We start from the raw sequence: 10,308 nt of genomic DNA on the forward strand, positions 1-10,308 counted from the left end.
AGCAGAGGACAAGAAAAAAAAAAAAAACGCCATGGACATAAGTCATCATTTCTGTGTGCTGAACAAAAGAAGCAATTCTAAATGTTTATGTCCCTTTATATAATGATTCTCAATCCAGAATGTGATGCCCTCTGAAGCACATTTTGCAGAAATATGTGTGGCCTTATTTATTTATTTATTCATTCATTCCTTTCTCGTTGTTTTTCATTAATATGACCTTCAAAAAAAAAGAAGAAAAAAAGCACAAAGATCTCACATGAATCAAATTGTGATCCTTGTAGACTTGTAGACGGGCACCAGCCTGTAGTGTCGCGGTGTGCTTTCATTAATGAGCGTCGTTACGTGTTGTGCTGAAATTGCCACATCCTCCAATGTTTCTACTGTATCTGTGTAACACGTTTGCCACAATTTAAAATGACACAAAGACACTTTGACGACATATTCAATTCATACTCGTGGCATCTCAGAGTAGTGAGGGAGTCAGTGAGGAACGTCAGTAACTGACATGTAAGACTTTCTTTGTGAATCCACGTGAGTTTCCACATGATAGTTTGAGGGGAGCAAACAAACATTTGAGGTGAAGTTCTCCTCTTACACAAATAAGGGAACTGCGTCGGTCGCTGCTACTATTTATCTAGGTGTGGAGTTTTGTTTTTTTTATATACATATCATTATCATTTCCAACTACTGTGTAGTTACTGTATATTAACAAATTATTATGTTAGCTTAGCTGTTAGTTTGACACATAATGTTCGCATGATATTTTAATTTCTCTTAATAATTTTATTAAGTAACAAATATCAGCACATCAGAGCATGCACTGTTGATTTATCGACAGTATAAAGTTCAGATTCATGTCTATTTTTCTATTATATCTTTCACAATAAAGCATTAATTTATTCATCAGCCTCTGAAGTAATTATCTGGGCATTGTCGGAACGCCTAAAGACAGAAAGAAGGTTTTTGGCTTAAAAGAAAAAGAAGTGTTGTGTTTTGTCAGATAAATGTCAGAATGGCTCAACTCTACATGAAGTGACAGAGGAGAGTGTGTGACCTTGTCGCTGGAGCTAAATTCAAATCCAAAATGTCAAACAGACGCTGTCAAACTAACCATATGTGTAGCTGTATATCAATGTTTGGTAAACATAAATTAATAAATAAAACAAAGGTAAATACATTGACATGTCCTCTGGTCTATATTTATTTGAATGTTGGTGTGTGAATGCAGATAAATGATTAATCATACTGTACATGGTTTTCTCCTGGTGCTACAGTTTCCTCCCACAGTCCAAAAACATTGAGGATTAGGTCAATTGGACACTAAATTGACCGTAGGTGAGAGTGGATGGTTGTTTGTCTCTATATGAGATTCACCCCCACAACACTCGTGTGAGGATGAACATACACTGTACATCATAAATACATAAAATTATGATTGCAGCCATGTTCTACTGCCCCAACACGTAACAGACCACAAAACATTTATCATACACTTGGTGTGTAAACCGTGCAAAATGCTTTGAAACGAAGAGAGAGAGAGAACAACGTTTACCAACTTGTGTTGCCCCGTAACCTTTACCTCTATCTAATCTGAACATTGCTCCTAACCCTGCGTGTAAAATCAAAGGGAGGTTGTGCTTTGATTCTCCACCAGCGTTACAATTCCAGGAGAAATGTGCAAGTAATAAGTAGGAGCAAGAGATAAGCTCACTGTTATCAGGTTATTGGTACTGTGTTGTTGTCACTGGACTGGACATGCATCAAAGCAACCTGTGCAAGTAATAAACAAGGTTTAAGGCCAACATTGTTTCCCCTCATTTAAATAGTCTTGTATGCAGAAAATATCCAAACACAGCACATTGTGTTATTTCTTACAGAACTGTTATCACACTACAGCTATGCAAATGGAGGAACTATTTTTGGAACGGGTGTTGGAGAAATTAGAGTCCTTGAAAGAAAAAAAAACAAAAAAACAGGTGGATCCAGCCAGTCGGTGGACGTCTCCCTCTGTGCGTCAGCATCTGGACAATCTGTGTGGAGCATGATTAAAGGACAAGTCAGATGAAAACAAACAGACACACAATGTAATCACATTGTCGCGATGCATTTTTCGGCTCCTTACCAGTGTCTTTTTTTTCATATTACATTCTTCATGACGTGACCTCTTGGTAACATGGATTCCTTTTTTGTGTCACTCATGCTGAAGATTCATTTCATTTGAGGGGTGACCACATGACAGCAGACTTTTTCTCAAGCAATGAGAAGTCAAGGATAATAACAGCCCTCTCGCCCTCAGGGCATGGAGAGAGAGAGCAGCGTCATGGCACACACACACACACACACACACACACACTAGAGAACAATGAATAAAGAATAACTTACGGACATATTTGTGATTGTGAAGAGCAGTTGCTGCAGTGGATGGGGAATACGACTTGCACACACTACATTTATGTGCACCATTGAAAAGTAGCTCGTGAGGGTGGTGGTCGTGATGAGGGTTCTCCTGCAACCATTTACCTCATTTGGTTGCCATGGCTACACAGCCAGAGGCTGAAATTCTTGGATGCCAAGGCGGGAACTGAGTGAGAGAGAGTGTGAGAGGGAGAGGGAGAGAGAGAGGAAGAGAGGGAGAGAGATGCTGGGAAGTGTGAATGCTTGCCTCTCTTTCCACACATCAACTAACCTGGCATTTAAAAAATAAATAATAAATAAAAAAGGTCTACTGTCCTCTGTGTCCTGCTCTGTGAATTATTTTGTGACTTTCACATCCTTCGTCCCTCTTTGCTTTGTTTACAAAGGTTAATATGATAAAAAAAGATGACAAAATGTGTTTTATTGCTTTGCTTACATTGAGTCCAAAATAATACTAGAGTGATTTAAGAAACAGTTTTTCCATTCTTAAATCATCGCTGAGTTATAATATGAGATAATAGAAGAGAAGATTGTTTTATTTATCCATCTATTTGTTTGCCACATGTCTCTTCTTACAGTCTGCTGCTGACCTACAAAAACAGGAGGTGAGCAAGACTCAGAGAGGAAGCTTTGAATGAATAATGTCCTGGTGGTTTACAGTGGGATTGTGGTCTGGGGAGGAGGAGTGGTCAGCAGAGGGCTCAGGTTGCACAGTTCAAAAGGAGCCACACCTGATGCTCCTCTCTGTCACTGTAACTGACAAACAGAATGGGTCAGTGAGTTCACAGAGAAGTGGGGATTGCAATGTGTTCCTATTCGCAAAACACCTATTCTCACTAAATGTATATCATTTCTGGCAAACAGTCTTGTTTTTGAAAAGGGAGGTTTTTTTTCAGTGTTTGGGGTTCAGGAAAGCCAGGATACTTCCCTGGGTTTTCAATGCAGTAGCACTTTTTGTCACCTGCTTTTAAAAAGGGTTTAATTTTGCACATTTCACAATTCACAAGTGGCACAAACGGGTCCAAATGAAATTGAAATATCCTTACATTTTCTAATGACGTCAATAGAAGTTAAGTTCCTTTCATAACAGAAGACATTGCGTGACCGTTTCACTGCTGAGTGATTTTGAATCATAGCCTGCTGCCACAGGCCCCTAAAAACTGGTACATAAAGTAGTTGTCAGTAAAAAGCAGTTTCGATATGATGTATTATTATCTACGCCAGGGAGGTTTGTGTTCGTTATGTTATGCAAGTCATTTTCTGGATATGGCCCAAGGAAGCACCTGGATTATGGATTTAAAACAAACAAAAACAAATTAAAAGAACATTTGTTATGTTGAGAAATAGGGAAAAATATTGATGGAGTGGGAAACAGAGAGGCCTGAGGTTCTCTGAGTGCTGAGCAAAGTTGCCATGCTTAATATCATTTTATATAAATACCCAACTGCTTCAGTACTCTTTGCATTTATTTATTTATATAGCCAATGTATCTATTTTTTGTGAGTCATCTATTTTATTTTATTTTTACTACTGGGACACTGTGTAGTGCCAACAAAGGCATTGGATACAGCTGTACTGAATTGAACTGCCCCTTTAACTCACACATTTTGTTTGCCACTTAGCTACAATAGTGCTTCAACTGTTTTCCCTCTCACAAACCCAAATGAGCAACGCACATAAATAAATAAACACACATTTTTCTGTGGCAGCAGCAGAATTGAAATATCATCCAAAGCAAAGAGGGTGAGAGGTGAAACAGGGACACTGCGGCCATGGGCGGCCACAAACATCAATGCATGCTTCTGGCAAACTACTCACCCACTGCATCAAAACACAAGCTGGCAGCCTGGCAGAGTCAATTACCCTCAAATTGCACTTTTTTTATATTTACAGAAAGAAACATGATATATGAGCATCAGGAGATGGACACTGAGACGAGCAGAATGAAATGAGAGTGACAAAATCTGCCCTGTTCATCTGCAGTGCTGCTCTTTAATGACCATTGTTCAGGTCATGCTTGAGTCCATAGAGGTCTCTAATTGAATGGTTATTACAGTGACTGATGTGGTTTTAAGGTGCGGGGAGAAAAACCATTAGCTTCCACTGTCATTTGGCAGACGTCAGACTCTGAAGTTCAACTCACCCATTGCACACATTCAAAGACATAAAATGAAATATTTCTGCATTAAAATATCGAAAAACAATGAAACTTATGTTATATGTTTTGCTAAGTATGGTGCTAACATTTGCCAAAAACATTTTCAACATTCTTTAAATCCATCAAAATGTGTCTAATTCATGGACCGTTTCATATTGCTTACCTTTTAATGACATCATCCACATTATTCAGTGCGTTTACATGCCTTTAATTTTCAATTTAATTTAATTTTCAATAAAAAGTTAAATTTTAGTCGGACTAAGACAATAATTTGGTTTTCTCGATGTCATGTAAACACATAAGTCAAACACACTTAAGGCTGAAGGTGACCCCAACTGGGGGACCCAGAGAGGCTCAGGGTACAATATTGTGGAATAATGCACTAAACACATCACATTGACTGTGTTAACCTATTTTTAAATGTGACAAACGCAGCTCAAATAACAACTATATATATACATCAAAGCACTCTACACCAAACACTATAGAGAGAAGAAGACCAAAGAATAAAGACAACATACTGCTGTCAAAATGTCTCTTACCTTTGATGTTTCTCCGTCAAAAGTTGATATTGCTGCCACCACAACAACGCGGTGTCTGCTCAGGCAGACTTCCTGTGTTACACTCAAATCATTCCTGGCGTCTCTAACGGAGCTTAGGACCCTCCACCAATCTGCACTTGCAGCAGCCGGATACAGCTCAGTGCAGCCACCTTGTGGTCATTTTAGGAATGGGAAATATATAGAAGTCTATTGAACGTTGAAACAAAGCCAAATTTGTAAAAAGTAGTTTTATACATGAGAAAATACAAAAGGCACAAGGTCTCATTTGGCACAGACCTTGTCTGTACTTTCTGTACTAAAACATCCCTAATTCTGTTTTGCTTCACTAGATCAAAGTCAACCTGCAGAGATAATGTTCACATATCGTACTTTGATTTGATTGAAGTTTGGCGCTGCAGCTGCATCATTGCGTACTTTTACGTTTAAAAACACATGAAAAAAAAAGGGATATATATCTATATACATATAGATATATATACATATATATCTATATGTATATATAGACATATATAAATAAAAGAGAAAGAATGTTTTTGGTGATATCCTATAAATAAATGTAGGCCTCCATGTGGCCTACTTAGAGTTTGAAGCAGCAGCAGCAGCAAAGTACTGTAAAGTAAATGAAACAAAAGATGAATGGAGACATGTCACATTTGTTCTCTTCTGTTGTTCATCCAGTGGAGCACCCTCTCTGTTTACTCGTTCCTTCCATACCACCATAAAAGTCAAGGTAAACTCTCAGCTGTTATAATGGTCAAACATACACTATACATGGTTTTCCACACTCTGAGGACAGAGTTGTCCACCATGTTAAATCACTGAAGGCATGATGAATCGTTGCTGATGGACAAAAAGATAAAGCCTCACCCTCAAAATGTCCTGCTCGGGCCCGGAGTGCTCATTCACACAGTGCTGCCAAAGGATGGAGAGAGAGAGAGAGAGAGAGAAACAAGGCACCTGGAAAAGGTCATCCTTGTTTGTCCTCCCATAACACACCCTTGTGTCTGGAACATTTAATATAAGCTAAGATCAGGGACATGCAGGTGGTGGACAGACGTGGCAATAAGGGAACCCATTAGCATGTCCCAAGGTTGTTGTTTATAGTGTTGGTTATTAAATTCAAGGTGAGTATGCAGCTTGAAGGCTTTATCAATATCGGACATCTGATTCAACAGCATGTGTTGTCAATACGCTACAGTGTCAGCCTATAACCAACTTACATTAATACGTCTGACAAATAAATCACTGCTCAGTTTAAAACAAAAACATGATTAAAGAAAAATGATATTGTATTGTAGATTAGTAACTTAAGATAATACATATTTATATGATATATCATTTAAGGATCAATTTAAAACTGTAAAAACAACTACGGCAATTGATTGATGCTTATTTTAAACATTCATTTATCATTCAATTCATAAATCGCTGGAGGAAAACTCTTAAATAATGGTCTTTTCAATGTCTTTTATGTAACTTTAATTTGTTTGACCCTTTATTATATAAATCAAACAGAGACCAAGGATTTGACAATTTCACAGATAAAAAAAGAAGAGTAGCAAAAGACTTGACTTTATCTTAGTTTAAGCCCTGATTCGGACACTGCTATATTGAAGCTGTTTAATCCATGCTGCACTCTATTGCAGTGGGACACAGAGAGGATAAAAATGAGGACTAGAGGAGTGGCGTACAAGAATCCAGATGTGGAGGCTTGCCCATCTCCCAGAGAGCTGCAGCAGAGCAGATGGTGCTCGCTGATATCACAGGCAGAGGTGAGATTAGTGGACATGAGAGGGACCACAAAACTGATGGAGGGCAGTGAGGGAAGTCCACATCTGTCCGGATTATCCAAACAAGGAGGCAGACTGTGGGGGAGACCCGGCGTCTCTCACAGGACGGATGGCAAGAACAAACATTGTTCACACACAAATCAGTGAGAGAAATCAAAACAGTCTTTTGGATACAGATTTGTTAAAAATGAAAAACACTGGTGGAACTGGAACTGGAGACAAAGCCAAAGATAACAGAACCATTGCTACGCATCCTGACTCATTTACCTGAACTGAAAGAAAGGTGTTTTGTCAACTTCCAGGTTCATACTCCACTTTCCTCCCTGCAACACAATTTAAGGGATCATTTCAACTCATGGTGACTGTTCAGCTAATTGTCACCAGTTAGTATGAGACACTGTCTGCTTGCTCAGCAATCGCTGCCACTTATCCTACAGCAGAGAGGACGTGATGTCCTACAGGAGTGAACAGGTTGTCACTATGCACAGAGGCCTCTGTATGTGACTGATAATGAGAGCGGGATTAACGTTGTGCGTAGATTTTGCAGGTGATTTTATACTGGTGTGAATTAAGAGTATCTTAACATGAAACGTAACATAAACGTAACACGATGTGGCACAACGCAACGTAACGCAACATAATATAACATAACATGACATAGTCTAACGCAACATGTAAAGCAGCGAAACGTAGCACAGCATAACGTAACATGAAACGCAACGCAGCGTAACGTAGCATAGCATAACGTAACATGAAACACAACGCAGCGCAACGTAGCATAGCGTAACGTAACATGAAACGCAACGCAGCGTAACTTAGCGTAGCGCAACGTAGCATAGAGTAACATAACATGAAACGTAACGCAGCATAACGTAGCATAGCGTAACGTAACATGAAACACAACGCAGCGCAACGTAGCATAGCGTAACGTAACATGAAACGCAGCGCATCGTAACGTAGCACAGCGTAATGTAGCATAACGTAACGTAGCACAGCGTAACATAGCACAGCGAAACGTAACATGAAACGCAACGCAGCGTAACGTAGCATAGCGTAACGTAGCATGAAATGGAACGCAGCGCTACGTAGCATAGCGTAACGTACCATGAAACATAACATAACATAAAACAGTATCTTTACATGAAAAGCTATGTCCTACTTTCCTATTTTATATCAAAGCCCTGTCATTCCGCCGCAAGTCTCTAAAACAGTCGTCCAACATTTCATTATCCTGCAGTCATGTGATTATGTAGTTCATGCATGTTCCATCATTTATTCATGTCTTACGTGGTATGCATGCATAAGTGTGCAGCATGTTCCCCAGCCCCCAGCAATGCCTGCGTTTAATCCCAACTCATCTCTCTGCTAATTAGCTAAAACAAAATGTGAATGCCATATCTGTTTTGAGCACATATCTTTCATTAGAATGAAATTACCGAGTCAGAGACGAGCCAAATGTCATGCAGACACCGGCTGCGAAGCCACACCTGCTGTTGGAAGCCACAGCAGTGAGATTTTTTTAATGTCATGTAAATAATGAAGCATGTGTTCAAAAAACAATAGTTACCTGAGAGGAAGTTCTAATGATTTCATCTTGCAGAGAAACTGATATGGCATGCTGTGACAGAGAATCCCGCCCCGTGTGATAATACTGTAATGTTAACTGTTACCCATTTAACGGATGAGGTGCATTTACACGACCTTGAAAAACAGAATTAAATGGATCGTGTGGGTCCTACATGGTGACGCTGAGCAACGGTAAACATTGTGTTTAAGAGCAATAAATATTTGAGAGGAATGACTTCTGAAGAGCTGAAAGAAGTGGACTCTTGTTGTGAGTGCAGCCAACGACTCTACTGAAGAGCTTGTTGAAACGCATCATCATTATGATGTGACAAAGCTACAAATTAAACAATACCAAACTCAACATGACTAAAATTATAATACCTTAATATGCCATTCACAAAATAATGTATTTCCATGGGTGCTACCATTTAAAAAAAACATTGTTACTATTTGGCTTTCAACCCAGTATGAGACGTTGGTTTTATCTTTTTATAGTTTTATTGTGACTTGTTTATTTATGTTGTTGTTATTTTATTGTTTTAATGTGTTTTTTAGTGTATTTGTTTTATTTATCCCTGATGTACAGCCCTTTGTTTCAGCTGTTGTTTTTACAGTGCTTTATAGATAAAGTTGGATGGGATTGGATTCTTTTATATCGTCAGCAAACATTCACAACTCATAAACTGTGAGCTTTCAAAGAAAATGTTGCAATAACAATGTTTTGAATATGATATGAGGAGGGAGTTTTAGTGTGGATTTTTTTTGTACAAACTGTAAAAACCAAATTATTTCTTTCAACATAACTGCACGTATGTCACATTACATCAAAACATCAGTACAAGCAAAACCTGAGATAAAAACAAGATACGATAATAAGTATTTTTAAGTATTTGATGACACGCGTGTTGCAAATATGAACAGCACAACTAAATACAGAAAAAGCCCAAAATTTGGGCTATTTGTATCGGACTAATATCGCTATCTCTGGATACTCAAGTTTGTGGTATCGGGCACAGAAATGTGGCATCGTCCCTTGTGTCAACCATTGAGGACGTGCACTGACTTGTCCCTGTGTCACACAGTTCCCTTGTGCTTGTCACAGAAAAAAACATTTACGGGTGGTTTTGTAACAAATTGTCAAACCATGAACATCACAGTCACATCATTCCTGTATCACCTGTAACAGTGCCATGACACATTTATGTGCCACTGCTAGATCAAATAGTCTATGAGAAAACATCTTTGTGACTAATTGTCAGTAAACCTCTTTGTGAATATGTCATGAATATCATGAATATGTCATTGCTACTGTAAATGAACATTTCATGATAAACAGCCTGAATATATGTTACCTGAGTCCCTTTGCTCATTTGACATTAATTGCACGTCATATACAATATATTAAGCTAATAAACGTTTGTACTTGTTGTAAAAAGTACACTTTTATGTGTTTTGCTGTTGAGAATTATAGCACTGTGTCTATTTATGCTGCACTTTAACTATTTTTCTTTATAATGGGAGCAAATATTGTATTGAAAACTCAGTAAAACAATCACAAGTATTATATAGTGCATTAAACAGATAACTAGAGTTAGGAGGACACGTATACCAATATCATGTAGAAAAGGAGATCCTCGGATTACTTAATTTGCTAATTTGAATGATTTCAATTTAATCTCTGTGAGCCACATTCACACACTCATGCTCATAATATTATCAGCCACTCTAACACCACTTCATATTAACATTGATCATTTATTTAATCATCAGAAGGAGTGATTTAACTGAGGGACGCCATCTAGTGACAGTCTAGAGT

The sequence above is a fragment of the Solea senegalensis genome, linkage group LG4 (assembly GCF_019176455.1).
Source record: "Solea senegalensis isolate Sse05_10M linkage group LG4, IFAPA_SoseM_1, whole genome shotgun sequence".
In the NCBI taxonomy this organism is placed as follows: domain Eukaryota; kingdom Metazoa; phylum Chordata; class Actinopteri; order Pleuronectiformes; family Soleidae; genus Solea; species Solea senegalensis.